Source organism: Galeopterus variegatus, unplaced genomic scaffold (genome assembly GCF_000696425.1).
Source record: "Galeopterus variegatus unplaced genomic scaffold, G_variegatus-3.0.2 Scaffold999, whole genome shotgun sequence".
Taxonomy (NCBI): Eukaryota; Metazoa; Chordata; class Mammalia; order Dermoptera; family Cynocephalidae; genus Galeopterus; species Galeopterus variegatus.
In genome coordinates, this window is record NW_007727110.1 from 206,354 (window position 1) to 223,313 (window position 16,960).

Genomic DNA, 16,960 nt, shown 5'->3' on the forward strand with positions numbered 1-16,960 from the left:
AAAGACGTCCGCTCCCCGGGGATTGGGGGGGCGAATGTGGCGGGGCCGGCGGGCGCCGTCTCTTCAGGCCCCGCCCTCGGCCCCGCCCTCACCTGCGCCGCGCACCGTGGCCGAGACGAGGGCGGCAGACTGGCGCTGGCGCCCCGTCACGCTATGAAGGGGTCTAGGAAAGGGGACTTAAGGACCGGGAGGAATGCGGACTGAGGAGAAGGTCGACGTGGACTTAGGGGGCATGAAGTTGCCTTTCAAGGGAGCTGCCTCAGTGCCTCCTTTGGAGAAAGTGGTAGGGTAGGGACTTCTCGGTGAGGGCCAAGATGGGCTGCGCCTCTTCGGCGCCCGGAACAGTGCGTGGCCCAGGGTGGGCCTGACTCGGACTTTTTGACCAGAGTGGGTATGTCTCTGGGTTCCCACGCTGGGCTCCCTTCAACAAACCAGGTCTGAGGCCAGGGGCGGAGCGCGGAAGGGGTGAGGAGTCGGGGTTAGTACAGGGTCTGCACCTCAGACACAGTACCACTGTTAAGTCCTGGACCCACCAACCTGACCGAGGAAGGGCGATAGCACACGTTAGGCACTCGGTGACTAACGTTAGTTTCCTCTCTTAGCTGAAGTTTTCTGTCTCGGTCTATGCATCAAGTCAGGTTAAACAGAGACTTTGCCCAGAAGGGCATTAATTAGGGACGAATTAGCAATTCAAATGTGAAGGCTAATTTTAAGCTTAAGTAAAACATTGACTTTCTAAGAATTGTTGCTTTGATATTGAACCCTGTCACACCACAAATATCGTGAGCTTCCTGTGCTGTAGGCACGGAGCAAGGCACGTGAATGTGTTCTTATTACTGCTATTTTACAGACTAGGGGATGAGGCTCCAGAATGGAAACGGCTTGTCCAAGGTCACACAGTTAATTGGTGGGCAAAGCCCAGGTTCCAACTGTTTTCAAAGATAGGAAGGACAGTGACTCTAATTAATACTTTATTCTACCAACAAATATTTTGGGGCATTTACTATGTGGTAAGCAACATGCTAAGAACTGGGGATAGACTACCAGTGAAAGGTGACAGGTTGAATGGTTGGATATAGGGTTATTCACCATAGCCTCTACTGCACTCTCTCAAAATCCCAGTGAAATGATAGTTATGGGGATTTATTTTTCTAAGGGCATAAAACCACAGGGACAAAGAATGGGAAAGGAGATAACAGCAACAAAATGTGGGAAACTGAAAAGTTAATCTGACTTAGCAGATCCAAGAAAGCTAACCCCTAAGTTGGCAGTGGGAAAGGCTGAAATGCAACCCAGTTTCTATCACAGAACAAAGGGCTCAGGAATGGGCAGCACCAAGTACATCTATAAGTAGGGAGTGAAGATAAGAATAAAAAAATACAAGATCAATTGAAAGTCTTTTTTTTTTTTCCTTTTTGTCTTTTTTTGTGACCGGCAACGGATCGCAACCCTCAGTGTCGCGCCTGTACCGGACCGGGACCGGCAATGGGATCACAACCCTCGGTGTTGCACCCGCACCTTGCTCAGCCAGTGAGCGGCCGGTCTGTATGTGGGATCCGAACCCTCTGTAGCAGTGCGCCACCGGGCCGGCCCTGAAAGTCTTTTAAAGAAGCAATTGGATCCCCAGATCCCTTCCCATGTCCATCCCCCAAGACTGGAGTTTTATTCTCTGGAGAAGGTAAAACAGAGGGTCTCTTCGCTAAAGATCACTAGGCACAGTTGAGGGCAGGGCAGGAGTACCATACTGAAAACTAAGGTAGATTAAGTGAAAGTTTGTTTACTGGATGTTAAGACCCCCAGACTTGTTTCCTTAGATAATGGTAGCCAAGACCTCTACACCCTCTCTAGAGAATATGAGTAGCCCAAAAAGAAAGACCTAAAGACACTGACAATGGAAGTTCCTGAAGCTACAGCCCAGCAAGATCACCTGACACTCCCACAGTTGAGAAATCTCAACTACAGGTACAGAGCTTCCAATGAGCTTTTCAAGGCTTTACTTTGAAACAGGAATGACAGCTAAGAGTCACCAAACATTTGAGAAAACCTATAACATAGTAGGCAGAGGTCAAAACAAAGAAGAAAAAGCACTGGGAGGAAATAAGATATGTCATTAAATGTTTACACATATATACACATACATACATTATATATCATTTTCTATATTATTTATGTGTATATATATTATTAGTATTTTCAGAGAAAATAAGATATTGTAACCATAAAAAGTGTAGAATAAGATACTACCAAAGGGGAATATTTAGGGAAAAGAAAAACCTCTTAGACAAGCATATGAAAAGATGCTCAATGTCATTAGTCATTAGGGATATGCAAATCAAAACCATTTTACACCTACTAGGATAACTATAATAACAAAAACAGAGGGCTGGCCAGTTAGCTCACTTGGTTAGAGTATGGTGCTGATAGCACCAAGGTCAAGGGTTCAGATTCCCATACCAGCTAGCCACAAAAAAAAAAAAAAAAAGAAGAAAAACATAAAATTACAAGTGTTGGTGTGGATGTGGAGAAACTGGAACCCTCATACATTACTAGTGGGATTACAAAATGGTGCAGCCACTGTGTTAAACAGTTTGTCGATTATTCAAACAGTTACATAGAATTATCAAATGACCCAGCAATTACACTCCTAGTTATATACCGAAGAGAACTGAGAACAGGTGCTCAACAAAAACTTGTACACGAATGTTCATAGCAGCACTATCCACCATAGCCAAAAGGTGGACACAACCCAAATGTCTCTCAACTGATAAATGGATAAACAAAATGTGGTATAACCACATGATGGAATATTATTTAGCCATAAAAAGGAATGAAGTGCTAATATGTGCTGTAACACTGGATGAAGATGAACACTGAAAACATGTTAAGTGAAAGAAGCAAAAGACCACATGTAATATTATCTCATTTATATGAAATATCAGGAATAGGCAAACCCATAGAAAGAAAAAGCAGATTAGTGTTTGCCAGAGGCTGCGGAAGGGACAATGGAGAATGACTACTTAATAGGTATGGGGTTTCCATTTAGGTGATGAAAAAGTTCTGGCACTAGAGAGTAGTGATGATTACACAACACTGAATGTACTTAATGTCATTGAATTGTACACTCAAAGTGGTTAAAATGGTAAATTTCATGTACTTTACTACTACATATATATATATTACATACATACCCTTGAATATTAAATAATATGAAAGAAAAAATTAAAAATTCAATAGAAGAGTTAAAGGAAATCTCACAGGAAATACAGCCAAAGGACAAAGACATGGAAAAAGAAAAAAAAGATAAGAAAATGAGAGGAAGAGTACAAGAGAATAATAGAATAATAAGATTTCCATAAAGTTAGAACAGAGAAAATGGAGTGAAGAAAACATAAAATGGTAATTCAATAACATTTTCCAGAACCAAAGGACATGAGTTTTTGATTTAAAGGATCTGCCAGTGCCCCGCACAGAGAATGAAAATGGACCTGCGCCCAGACCCATCAAACCCCTGGGACAAAGAGAAGATCCTTAAGGTTCCAGAGAGGAACAAAACAGATTTCATTATAAAGGATCAGGAATCAGAAAGGCATCAGACTTCTCCACAGCTACTTTGGAAACTACAAAAAAGTGGAGCAAACCCTTCCACATTCTGAGGAAAAATAATCCCCACCTAGAAGTCTAGATTCAACTGAATATAAATCAAGTATGAGGCTGATGAAAGACTCCTTGGGAAGTGCAAAGATGCCCTCTGTCTCTTTCTCGGGAAGCTACTGGAGGAGGACACCACCAAAACAAGGATTTAAACCAAGGAAGAAGAGGACATGAGATCCAGGAAGGGTGAATGCCGTATAAGAGGTGATGGGGCTCCCTAGGGTGAAGTGGCCATAGCCACTATGCAGCAGGGCTAAGGGCTAACCAGCCCAGAAATGAGCAGCCAGAGGCCTTGAGAGAAACTTTTTCAAGTGAAATTAAGAATTAAAAATACAGAAAGATACATAGTTTGGCTATGGTTTTGAGATAAATACATAGAAAACTAATCAAATATTCATATTTATTAACTACAGGGTAAATAAAATGTCTAGAAAAGGAGAAGTAAGTATGGTTAACTACATGGCTCAGCTGTGGATAGCATCTGCATAATTATAATAACGTAAATAATGAATACTGATCTAACCAAAAGTACACAACCATATTAAGAGAGGACGGGGGACAGAAAGAATATATGTGTGATAGGGAGAAGGGGAGGGTGACCAAGACACCTAAACATTCATCATCCATCGTGGGAGATCAGTAGATGCTTAAAACTGAAAAATCAAGAGGTAGCAGTATATGCATGTTAGTTAGAAATATAAATACAAAACGATCAGTTAAAAGAGTTAAAAAGTGTTGCCTCTGGGGAGCAAGAAATGTAATAGGGGTTATAGGCCTTGTAGAACTATTTAATTCTCTCAACTATGTTTACATATAACTTTGATAAAAATAAAAGCTAAATTAAAAACTATTTTTGAAAAAGGAATTCAGGAGTTGGTGGTAAACAATGGAGAGCAACAACTGAAACCAATAAATACAACAGAATATGTGCTGAGTGTTGCTGGGTGTTTATGATGGTATGAGAATCTACAACAAAAAGATTGAATTGAATCTGTGGGTCAGAATTTCAGCTGGGATCTGAAATACGAACACCACTTAGCTAGGCAAAAGGATGGTGAGGGTTGGTGGAAAAGTATTCCGGGCAGAGGGAACAACATGTGCAAAGGCCCAGAGACAGACAAAAGCAAGACACATTGAAGAGACTCAAGTGCAGAATTCAAGGGGAGGCAGACTGGCAGACAAGACCTAAAGCTGAAAGGTAGCCCACGGCCAGTTCCTACAGGGCCTTGTGGGCCATGTAAGAGGATGGGCTCTAAACAGGAGTGTTTAGCATGAGAGTGGCCCACTGAGGCCTGCCTTTTAGGATGCTCTCTGGCTTCAGTGCAGGGTATGGATTGAGCAGAAACAAGATTGGAGGCTTCCCTCCAGTACTTATTAACTGTTCTCTGTTCCTGGACACTAGTCTAAGTTTATTTTTAGTTCCAGGGACAGACTCAAAATTTTCTCTTCTGGTTTTTCAACAGAAGTTCACAGACTTCCAAAGGGCTTTGTTGGGAATCCCACACGGATCCTTAAATAGTAGACAAAACCTGGTATTATGGTGCCTTCCTCAGTGTTAAATTGTAATACATGCTCAGTCTCTAGCTATAGTTGTGTCTCTGGGAGTCTATGAGTGCTGAAGACAAAATCAAGACAATAAATGATAGAATGGTGGGTAGCCTTTCGACAGGTCCCTGAGTTCCAGGGTCTGGTCCACATATCCAGGGTTGACTCAGGGCAACCAGACTCAGAAGAGACTGATGAAAAAGCCAGATGCTACTTTTTTTTTTTAAGCCAAATTTAGCAGTGGGGAGTTGTATACCAACTTTAGTGACAGTAATGTTAATAAGTTCTGATAACCCACTACCATCAGTATCAGTTAGATGCTACTTTATTAATTGCTGCCAGATAGACTTCCAGAATGCTAATTCTTACTCAGACCTTGAACTTGTCCTGGAAGAGCTGCTCAGGGCAGCCAGATGATACAGCTGGATACTTCTTGCATGCAGACAAGCTTGGGCCTCAGGAGGCTAGGGTTCCTACCCAGGGTCTTTTACAACAAGATCTTTCTCACCCCAAGCAGTGCTTGGGCATAACCAGTTCCTCAGCATTGACCCTTTTCTCTACAATCCCACCTGGTCAGTACCTGTCTGTTCTTCAGACTATACTCAAGTTACAGCATCCTTAGATACAGGCTGTTCACCAGGATACTTCGATTCACCTGGATCGGGTTTGGCCTCTTCCCAAGTCCCTCTGCCTCTCATTCAGCCCTGGGCTTGGCTCTCTCTCTCAGGACAACCACCTCCAATCTGAGGATCCCTCATTGTACCCCTACCCCAACCCCATAACCACTGACCTCACTGAGCATCAGGACTCATAGAGAGTCCTGACTTCAAAAGCATTGGTCCTAGAAGGAATTTAGATTCTAAATTCCATGAAGGCCTGGCAGCAAAACACCTTCCAAACTGTGGTCCCTGCATGTTCTGTCCCTGGAGGCAGTGCCTGGTCATGTGAGGAGAGAGAGGGCTTTGCACTTCGTTTCATTACTTACTGAGGCCTCTCCCCAGTGCATTCCTGCGAGTGCTGGGGGTGGGGGTAGCTTTTCCTGTAACTTCATTTCAGCAATATAGCTAACCTACTACTAGTTTTAATAGACTCAGTAATTAGCAGGAGCCCTAAGAGAGTTCCATCTCAAACAGAAAAATATAGACAGTGGTGGTAGAAGATTTCAAGCATAAGAGTTTATCTTAATAATAATCGATATTAAGCATGAACCAAATACACAAGACAATTTTATATTTAATGTTTCAAGACTAACAACTTCGTTTGAAATGATACTACTTCTAGCAGGCCTTTTAAAGAAAGGTATCTGTATAAAGTCCTTATGTTAGAAGGTTTACATTGAAAGATGTAAAAATAAACAAAATCCCCATTTTTGTGTTTGAAAGAAGCCAATGTCCCTGTCCCTCTCCCCTGTGGCAGGACTGTGACCAGACTACTCCAGCAATGTTCCCACATACCAGAGGGACAGGCCAGGGCCTGGGTGAAGTTTAGGCAGGAGTGGTTCAAGGGTTAGAGTTAACTGGTGCTTCTGAAAGAACTTGTCCCTTCAGCCAGAAAAATGCTCTCCAAGTCTCCTCTAAAAATAGTGCTTGCTGGGATTTTCCAGTTTGACATTCCTTAGGTTCCTCTGACCAAGGACAACCCAAGCCAATCCATTCTGCGCCCCTAATCAGAGCCTCCAGTAGAATCCACTTTCTGTGGGACCCCAGTTTGTGGTTGCTACCACCTCCAAACCCTGCTGGCACATCAGTGGAGGATTCGCCTACTCAGCAGCTGCCTCCCTTCTCCCTGGCTGCCCTCCACCTTCTCTTCTGTGGCAGAGAAAGGGAAATGGTTTTCTGGGGAAGAGGCTGAAAGTGTGGCCACAAGGATATATGGGAACTGCTTTCACTTTATCTCCAGTACTGGTGTCCATACTGAGCCAAGTGCTGGCTAAACTAACTGTGAAAACCTCAGGGAGCTGCTGAGATAACCAGGAGGCGACATACACAAAGCAAGCATTTGCTGATGCCCCACCCCCATGTGCCATATGGAGCCACAAGGCTGGGGGTGGGAATAATCATGAAACCATGGTGGTCTTCCCAGGATCCATCCCCCACTTCTAAATATAGTACCCCAACCTTATTCTGGGGGCTGCTCCTCTTCTCCAACATCCATCTCCCTGGACAGGTGATGCCCACACGAAGAGTGAGCCACTTACCCAAGAAAGATCAGTCATGGTTCCCTTTCACCCTAATGATTGGCACAGGGAGGGCATGGGAACCAAATTGAGCCAATGAAAATCCTACTCTGGGATTTTTCTCTCTAGAATGTAGGGATTCTCAAATTATAATGTACGTAGGAATTACAAGGGGTAGATTCTCAGGACCTCCCCTACAGAGTTTGATGCTTAGGCCTAAGGCTGGGGACAGGAATCTGCTGCTAAAAGTGTCTACAGGACTATAAGGCCACTACAACTGCCTGGGGCAGAAGAGAGCAAGGAAAGCTTCATGGAGCTAAACTGGGTCTTGAAGCTTAAGTAGGAGGTTTATTCAGTGTCATGTGATCCTACCAACTGCTCCTGACCTCTTGAAACAGTCTCCTTGCTCAGCATATATGGCCCCAAGCTTCCCTGATTTTCTTCCTACCACTCTGGTTGCTCTTTTTCGGTCACCTTTATGGGCTCAGTCCCTAGAGCTCAGTGTTCCTATCTTCATCTCCTTTCCCATTACTTCAGACCCTTCTCCTGAGGTCCAGCCACTTAAGACCCAACTGCTCAGTAGATGTAATCCTTGAGTGTCCTGAACTCCACGAGGCCAAAATATAACTCATTATCCCTCCCCTACTCCCCACCCCCTGGGCCACTGCATAAAGGAACTCCTGTTTATTTATGAGGAGAAAAGAGGAAGGAGGAGGGAGGGGGAGAGGAGGAAGACACACTTTGCACTTATATTGCGCATTCTATGTGCCAGTTACTATTCTATTTGGTTTTGTTTTCCTATATGAACTCATTAATCCTCAAAACAGTCTAATGAGGAGGGCTTACTCCTGAAAATTCTGTAGAGTTCAGGCTAGATGTCACGTCATCCAGGAACACCTTCCTGAGTCATCAGGCTGGTTTAGGTGCTTGTGCCCTGCCTGGCTTCCACAGCCCCTTGCATCTATTTTTTTTTTTTTTTGGTAGCTGGCCAGTACAGGGATCGAACCTTGGACCCTGGTGTTATCAGCACTGCGCTCTAACCAACAGAGCTAACCAACCAGCCCCTGTCAAAGTATTTATCACATTGTATTATGACTTACTGTATACCCATCCATATGCTGCCCTTCTAGGCTAGGAGCTCCAAGAGGGCAGAAACCTTTTTTCTCTGGGCCTGGCTCAGGGCTAGATCCATGGTAGGCACAAAAGGGACCATTTGTGGAACAGAGGATTGTACTCATTGGCTGTATAACCTCAGACAAAATGTTAACCTCTGTAGGCCTCAGTTTCCTCATCTGTAAATTGTAAAGAGTTTAGAATTGTGTTTAAGACAAAAGTAAATATTCAGCAAATGTTTACTCATTATTTGTGTCATGATTCTGAACAAGAAAGGCAGGGCAAGGCATTGTAGAAAGAAGAGCCTAAACAAGGGCTCTGACAGAAAGTCCTGAGAGGTTCAGAAAGAGGTGAGCAGTCTGGGTTCTCGTTCAAACATAGGAAGAGGTTAGAAGGGCAGCAGCAGGAACAGACAGACAGGAACAGGAGGTCTAGGACAGATCTAAAGGCCCCTGTAGTCAGGGGAGCTATCAGAGTTGTGCTTTGCTCTTTAAGCAGAGAACTAACATGATCAGATTTGGGCAAAAACAAAAAGTACAGATAAATAATTCAAAGTCTTATCTCCTCCTCAGTATCAAATGCATAGTAAAAACACTGTTACCTTGAATAATGTACAGAGCCCTTTTAAAGGGAAAAAGGGCCCAAGGACCCAAAGAGTACATGTGTGGATGCCTAGGGGTCCGCAGACTCATTGGGGAAACCCTGGAGCTGCCAGAAATGCCCTAAGAGTTCAAGGAACCAGATCTGTGAGCACCTGAGCTAAGCCTTAAAGTAAGGACAGGCCTTAAGTACATAATCAGAGTGGGCAGCAAAGCATAGCAAGGGCAGAGTCCAGGAGGCCAGGAGATTGTGGGAGGAGGAATGAAAGAGTGGCTAAGGAACATATTTACGGAAGTAGAGGGGTTGGAGAGGTATGGAGGGCCAATGTGAAAGGACTGAATGTCACACCACTTTCGCTCTGCCACGCACACATGGACAAACTTGAAGGTTGGTTGGCTGTTTTAATTAAATGTATTTAGGGTTCACCGGTTACTCAGCAGTTGGTTAGAGCATTGTGTTATAACACCAAGGTCAAGAGTAGCTTGACCTTTTTTGTGGCTGGCCAATCCCTGGACCAGCCAGCCACAAAAAATTACAAAATTACAAAAAAAAAAGTACAGAAAACTTTTTTCCCTGAATTATTTGAGAGTAAGTTGCCAACCAAATACCCCATCACCATCAAATCAAATACCTTAGGGTTGTATTTTCTACAAATAAGGTATATTTTCCTCCTTTACCAGAATACACATCAAAATCAGGAAATTATTGACACATTACTACCATCTAAACCTCAAATCCCATTCAACTTTTGCCAAATATCCCTATAATGGCTTTGTAGCAAAATGATGACATTAAGAATAATGGGTGGCCCTTTTTTGCCTTGTCTCTTTAGCCTCCTTCAGATTGGGTCAGTTCCTCAGACCCTCCTAGACTTTCATGACCATAACACTTTCAAATAGTTATTCTATAATTATTTTGTAGAATGTCTCTCAATTTGGGTTTGTCTGATGTTTCTTCATAATTAGATTCTAGCTATACAGTTTTGGCAGAAATGCCCCAGAAGTGACGTCGTGTTTTCAGTGCATCCTATCAGGAGGCAGACAATTGCAATTTGTCCCATTACTAGTGATGTTCACTTTGGTCAGTTGATTAAGGCTTGGGTCTACCAGGCTTCTCCACTGTAATATACTCTTTTTTTCCTCTGTAATGAATAAATCTGGAATGATTTTAGCATCAAAATAAATACTGATATTAATAGATTATAACCAATTGAATAAATCATACAATTCGAAGCTTTGATGAGGAATTTCAGAATGCTGTATCACACTAAACTTCCAGTTTATTTATTTATATCAATAGAGATTCATGATTTCCTGTTTCATTCAATGGGTTACAATCCATTACAATCATTATTTATTCTGATGCTCAAGTTGTCCTTGATTTGGCCAGTGGGCTCTTCTGTCTTTTTGACATGTCTCTATCATTGTTTGAGCCCTTTCTATTTTTGCCACAGATGTTCCAGGCTCATCTTATGCTTTTTCTGTCCTAGCCCTGAAATCAGCCACTTCTCCAAGGAGTACCAATTTATTTTCTTGGAGAATAGTATTTTAGAAATCAAGACCTTGGCACAAGGTATACTCATTGCTATTGGGCTGTTCCTGCTCCCAGGCCCTCTCAGTGCAAAGAAGTAATGGATATACATATGCATTCAAACACAGGCATATGCACACACAGGTTTACATCTAATTTTTTTTTTATATCTGTGTGTGTGTATGTTGAAAACCATGAAAGCACTGATACCTACAATTCCAATCTAACACCACAAGGTTTTCCAGTTTTCTCTTTTCGTTATTTGTACCTCCCTTCTCTGGCAGTGAGAAACCTGGATTTTATCATCCTTCATATATTAACTTACTCAACCAGTGCCCCCTGTATGTAACCATTCTCCCACCCCCACCATCACCCCCATCCCTGCACAGATGCCTTTCTTACCACATGGCCCCACACTGGACCACGCCACTCTGACACCCGTGTCTTGCTGCTCTACTCCATGTGCCTGCCCTCCCCACCCCACCTAGGCTGATACCCTGTCTCCTCTTCACCTGGGGAGGATACCCAGAGGTTTGCTCCCACCCAACTTGGACTCTGACACCCTGTACCCCTCCCTCCCACATAGGACAATAAGGACAATACCCTCTTCACCCTGCTTGGGCTAAAACTCCATGCCAGGCCATCCTCCCATCCCCACCCATTCACCCTGCTCAGGTTCCAAAAATCTGCCCTGGGTCTCCACAGCTCCCCACTTCACCCCAGGCACAGATAGCTACCATGCTCTGCCCACCTAGAGGCTTTAGGGCCAAATTGTTCAGGGAGAAGAAAAGCCCTACAAAGATTTTTGGTTTTTATTTTCAGGAGAGGGCTGATTGTGCTGTTAGATATCAGACGGCTTGTCTGTTGTTCCCAGACTACGAGCCCTATAGGGACAGAGAGGGCCTACCTTGTTCACCTCCCTATCACCAGCATTTTGAGTGTCAGTGATCCATCCCACAGCTCCTTGGAAGATGGCTATGGTTGCTGAGAAGCAAGCAGTAGGTCCCAGGAGGCCACATACTTGAACCACACATTCTGATGCCCACACATGCAGATTGCAGAGACCTGCCTTGCCTAAGAAATCAGGCAGTTGCCCAGGTGATGGAATTTGTGTGCTGAGAGCTTGTCTGCCCTAAAATAGCTCTTTTACTCAGTGTAAACTAGCAATTTAGTTCTTCAGATTTAAGATGGTGTTTAGTACTGCCCAGGCTGGGGAAAGTATGCAGACTGGGTAGAAGATAGCAAGGCAGCAGCAATGGCACTTAGGGTCTCATTCCCAACTCTGCTCTTGACTCTGTATGACCCCAGCCAAGTAATTTTCCTCTCTGGTCCTATTCGCCCATCTCTAAAGTGGCAATTTCTAAGGTTCTTTCAAGAGCTCAGGTCTATCACACAATTAGTTCAGGGCTGGTTGTTTTAGGACACTGTCTGCACAGTGTAATGCACACTAAGCACACAACTCAATCAATGCATCCAGCCTCCCTGAGGCAGGTGAGGTTCTCCTTCCCACCGTACAGAGGAGAATGCTGAGATTCAGAGAGGTTTACGTTTTTGGGCCCGGACTCAAACCCAGGTCTACCTGACTAAGGGTTCTCAGCTGAGACAGTCCAAGTGTCAGGGCTGGGGCTGTGGCCTAGTTTTCCTACGATGTCAGAGCAGTGCAGGTTCAGCTCAATGCCAGAAATACTTATGGTTCCAAGTGTGGGGAAAACCATCCTGCAGAGTGGCTGGTTGGAGGCTGTGTTTGGTGATATTTCCCATAAGGACTCAACATCAGCAGCAGGGAGGTGTTTGCTGAACTCCCCTTTGTGCCTGGTACTGTGCTACTACTCATGGGCATCAGAAGAGAAATCTGCTCCCAGGGGGAAAAACTCCCAGAGGTGTCCTACTTATGGCAAAGCCACCAACTTACAGATGTTGATTTCCTCTGGGGCAGGGACAGTAAGGGAGAAGCGAAGATGGTGCAGAAGAGGAAACTGAGAGGCCACAAGCTACTATCAACAGAGTCCAAATCCACAGACATTAACCAAGCCTCAGAAACCCTGAATGTGAACGTTCTCAAAGGGCATTCTATGGAAACTGGAGGATGTCCACAGTCAAAGCCAGACAGGAACTCCACACTCAAGCCCTTCTGCAGTCACACCTACTAGTTATCCATAAAACAAATCAAAACAAAAATGTTTAATATAGTTTAACCTTGAGTCTTCCAAACCTACTTGACCACCTACTACTAGGTGATATACTCCAGGAACACACTTTGGGAAACCTGCATTTAGGCTTTTACAAATGGGAAGAGGCCCGTCAAGAGCAAGGCAGCCAATTAGGGGCAGAGCCTGCACCAGAACTGTGGGCATCCCATGCTATTGCAGCACAAAGAAGCACTTTGTGCTGTATGCTTGCCTCTTATGGATCTGCTAGGAGAGTGAACACATCCTTTAAAGGCACAAAGCTACCTGACATTAATTGGAACCTCTGAAATACCTTCTCAACATGCACATACGAGGGGACTTTAATAAGTTTTCATTGAAAATGTGCGTTATGAAAAAACTATGCATGGATTTCAAAATTTTGCACCAAAATAAACTTGTACTAACTTGCTGTAATGTGCCTGAATAGGATCTAGTTCGAGGTACTAAGAAGGATAAGACATCAGTTTGAAAAGAACACCTTTTAGAGCAACAGGAATTCTGCTAAAATTGAAGCAAGAACAAACACCAAATTTATGGTGAAGCCTGTGCGGAAGAATGGTGAAATCATTGATGCTTTACAAAAAGTTTATGGGGACAGTGACCCAAAGAAATAAGCGGTTTACAAATAGATAACTCAATGAGACGATGTTGAGGATGAAACCTGCAGTGACAGACCATCACATCCATTTGCAAGGAAAAAATTAACCCTGTCCATGCCTTAATTGAAGAGAACTGACAGCTAGCAGAAACAATTGCCAACACCACAGACATCTCAATTGGTTCAGCTTCCACAACTGACTGAAAAATTACAGTTGAGCAAAGTTTCTGCTCAATTGGTGGCAAAACTATCGCACCCAGATCAGCTACAGACAAGAGCAGAGCTTTCAATGGAAATTTTGAACAAGTGAGATCAAGATCCTGAAGAATTTCTTTGAAAAATTGGAACAGATGACACATGGCTTTACCAGTACGATCCTGAAGACAAAGCACAATCAAAGCCATGGCTACCAGGAGGTGGAAGTGGTGCAATCAAAGCAAAAGTGGATGGGTCAACAGCAAAGGTCATGGTAACAGTTTTTTGGGATGCTTAAGGCATTTTGCGTGCTGACTTTCAGGAGGGCCAAAGAACAATAACATCTGCTTATTTATGAGTGTGTTGAGAAAGTTAGCCAAAGCTTTAGCAGAAAAACGTCAGGGAAAGCTTCACCAAAAAGTCCTTCTCCACCAGGACAATGCTCCTGTTCATTCCTCTCATCAAACAAGGCCAATTTTGTGAGAGTTTCAATGGGAATTCATCAGGCATCCCCCTTACAGTCCTGATTTGGCTCCTTCTGACTTCTTTTTATTTCCTAATTGGGTTTTTTATTGTTTTCATTTGTTCCCTAACCTTAAAAAGATCTTTAAAGGGCACCCATTTTTCTTCAGTTAATAATGTAAAAAGGACTGCATTGACATGGTTAAATTCCTAGGACCGTCAGTTGTTTAGGGATGAAATAAATGGCTGGTATCGCTGACAAAAGTGTCTTGAACTTGATGGATAGAACTTATGTTGAGAAATAGTATATATTTTTTATTTTCATATTTTAATTCTTTTTTTTCATGAACTTTTTTAAGTCTCTCATATTTTCTGTATACGAGGTTTAAACAATTACAGTGCTTAGTTTCCTATACACCGCAAAGTTTAATTCCAGGCTAGCATCTATTAGATGATTCTGAATAGGTCAAAAATGGATCCACAGTAAAATAGTGCCAAGTATTTAAAATATCAAGGACAGACGTAATATGCCACAGGCTGCTGACAGATGTACCAAGGCACCCCCCATTCTTTAAAATAAATTGCTCCCTTAAAAAGGAACAGTTTTAAATTGTTGAATTCTTCCCAAAACAAAAATTTAGATGCTTCACATTGTGTTTGCCTTTTCTAGTAGAATTTTAAATGGTTATTTAAAGATGCTGATTGAGTGGGTGGCTCTGGGGCGAGGCAGGGTGGGGAAGATGAAGGAGACTGATGATCACACAGGAATGTTAATTCTTTTTTTTTTTTTTTTTTTTTTTTTTTTTCATTCTTTAAAATAAATTGCTCCCTTAAAAAGGAACAGTTTTAAATTGTTGAATTCTTCCCAAAACAAAAATTTAGATGCTTCACATTGTGTTTGCCTTTTCTAGTAGAATTTTAAATGGTTATTTAAAGATGCTGATTGAGTGGGTGGCTCTGGGGCGAGGCAGGGTGGGGAAGATGAAGGAGACTGATGATCACACAGGAATGTTAATTCTTTTTTTTTTTTTTTTTTTGTCTTTTTTCCGTGTCCGGCAACGGATCGCAACCCTCAGTGTTGCCCGCGTACCGGACCGGGGACCGGCAACGGGATTGCAACCCTCGGTGTTGCTCCCGCACCTCGCTCAGCCAGTGAGCGGGAACCGGTCTGTATGTGGGATCCGAACCCTCGGGCAGGAGCGCCGCCGCGCTTCCCAAGCGGGGCCGGCCCAGTTAATTCAATTCTTTGCAAGAAATATGATCAATTAAATGTTACAGATAAATATTCCGCATGAAAATATCTCAACGTCATTTATCTTGAGTTGCTTGATGGAAACAATCAAGAAGCAACACAACCTACACAAAATCCTGGTCTCCACTGCTCTGGAATCCCATCCCCACCAATTCTTGGCTTCACAAACCCCTGCTGTCTCAGCACCAGTTTCTCCTCTCCCTTCAGACTGTGAGATTCTCAGCATCAGATCCCAGGAGACACTTCTGGCCTGTCTCAACTGTGGCCTGACTCATTGTGAGCTGGCAGGGTACACTGTTCATCCTCAGTGGGAGTTTTAGCTTCTTCCTTCCTCCTGCTCTCAACACCACTACTACTGGCCTGTCATCTCTGTCTCCTCCTAGTCAGAACACACCATCTGTGCCTCATCAAGCACTCACAGCATCAAGCCAGTACTTTGAATCCTTTTGGCTATCTGCAGGCCTTGCAGGTCTAAATACCAAATACCACTGTCCTTGCTTCCAGGGTCCAGGGCTCAGTTTTGGCATCCTGTGAGAACTGCACTGGAAATCATCCTTCTAACCTCTATTTTCTTTAGAGATGAGATGATATTTAACTACAAACTGAAATGCCACAAACGAATGGTGCAGGTGTCTGTACAGGCCAGCCACCAAAAAAAAAAGAAAAAAAGAGAAGTGTAGGGCCTAAGAATGTAGTTGCTGGAAGAATGTTAATTAGGGACAACTTGCTAGAGGTTTTGAGGGTCAACAATCACACTGAAGACTACCATAGACATGAGTACCTCCTCTAATGTTCACAATGACTGAAAAGAAATCTCCTTTACAAAGACGGAGATCTAAAAGGGGTGAAGTTCTCCAGTTTTGGTTGTTTTGTTTTGCTTTTTGATCGCTTTCTCAACTATCTAAACTGCACTTGCTTGATTCAAAAGTTAAGAGAGAATGCACCAGGACTGGAACACATTAGAGCCCATGCCCTTCCCAAAATTCTAGCTGCTTCCATCCATGTGCTGCTCCCTACACAGAGGTGGCAGGACAGGGAATCCAGTGTGCTTCAGCAGTGTGTGAGGGCCCTAAGGCAGGTGAACAGGGAGGCCGGCCATCCAGCCTTGCATGCATACTTAGGGACTTTGTACAGATGAGAGTCTGACTCAGGGCCTGCCAAGAGCCCTTACCAATGGTGATTCCTAAAGCTCTTCATGCCTTAAGAGGAAGGTTCTTCCAAGATATGAGAGTGGCAGGCACCTTAATCTGCCTTTCCCAGCAAGATACCTGCAAATGAGGTCCCTTCCCCCTTTCTGTAGATGTACTGGCTACTTTCTTTTTGGATACATCCTCTATCTGCCATTTTTGCCTACCTATAAGAGTGACTCCTCTATCCATGATGGCGAGAGAAGGTAGAAAAGAACCTAGACGGAGATGATAGCAGTATTCGTCTCTCAGAGCTGTTGTGAAGATTAAATCAATTTGTATAAAAGATCTAGAGGAGTGACTGGTATATAGCAATCTCTAATGTAAGTACTTGCTATTACAATGTTACTACTAGTATTCAAATAAAACAATGCCCAAAATAAATATTTATTCACCAAATTTTCTAAACTCAATTTTAAGGCAAAATATAACAATAAATTAATAATTTGTACAACTGCTGAT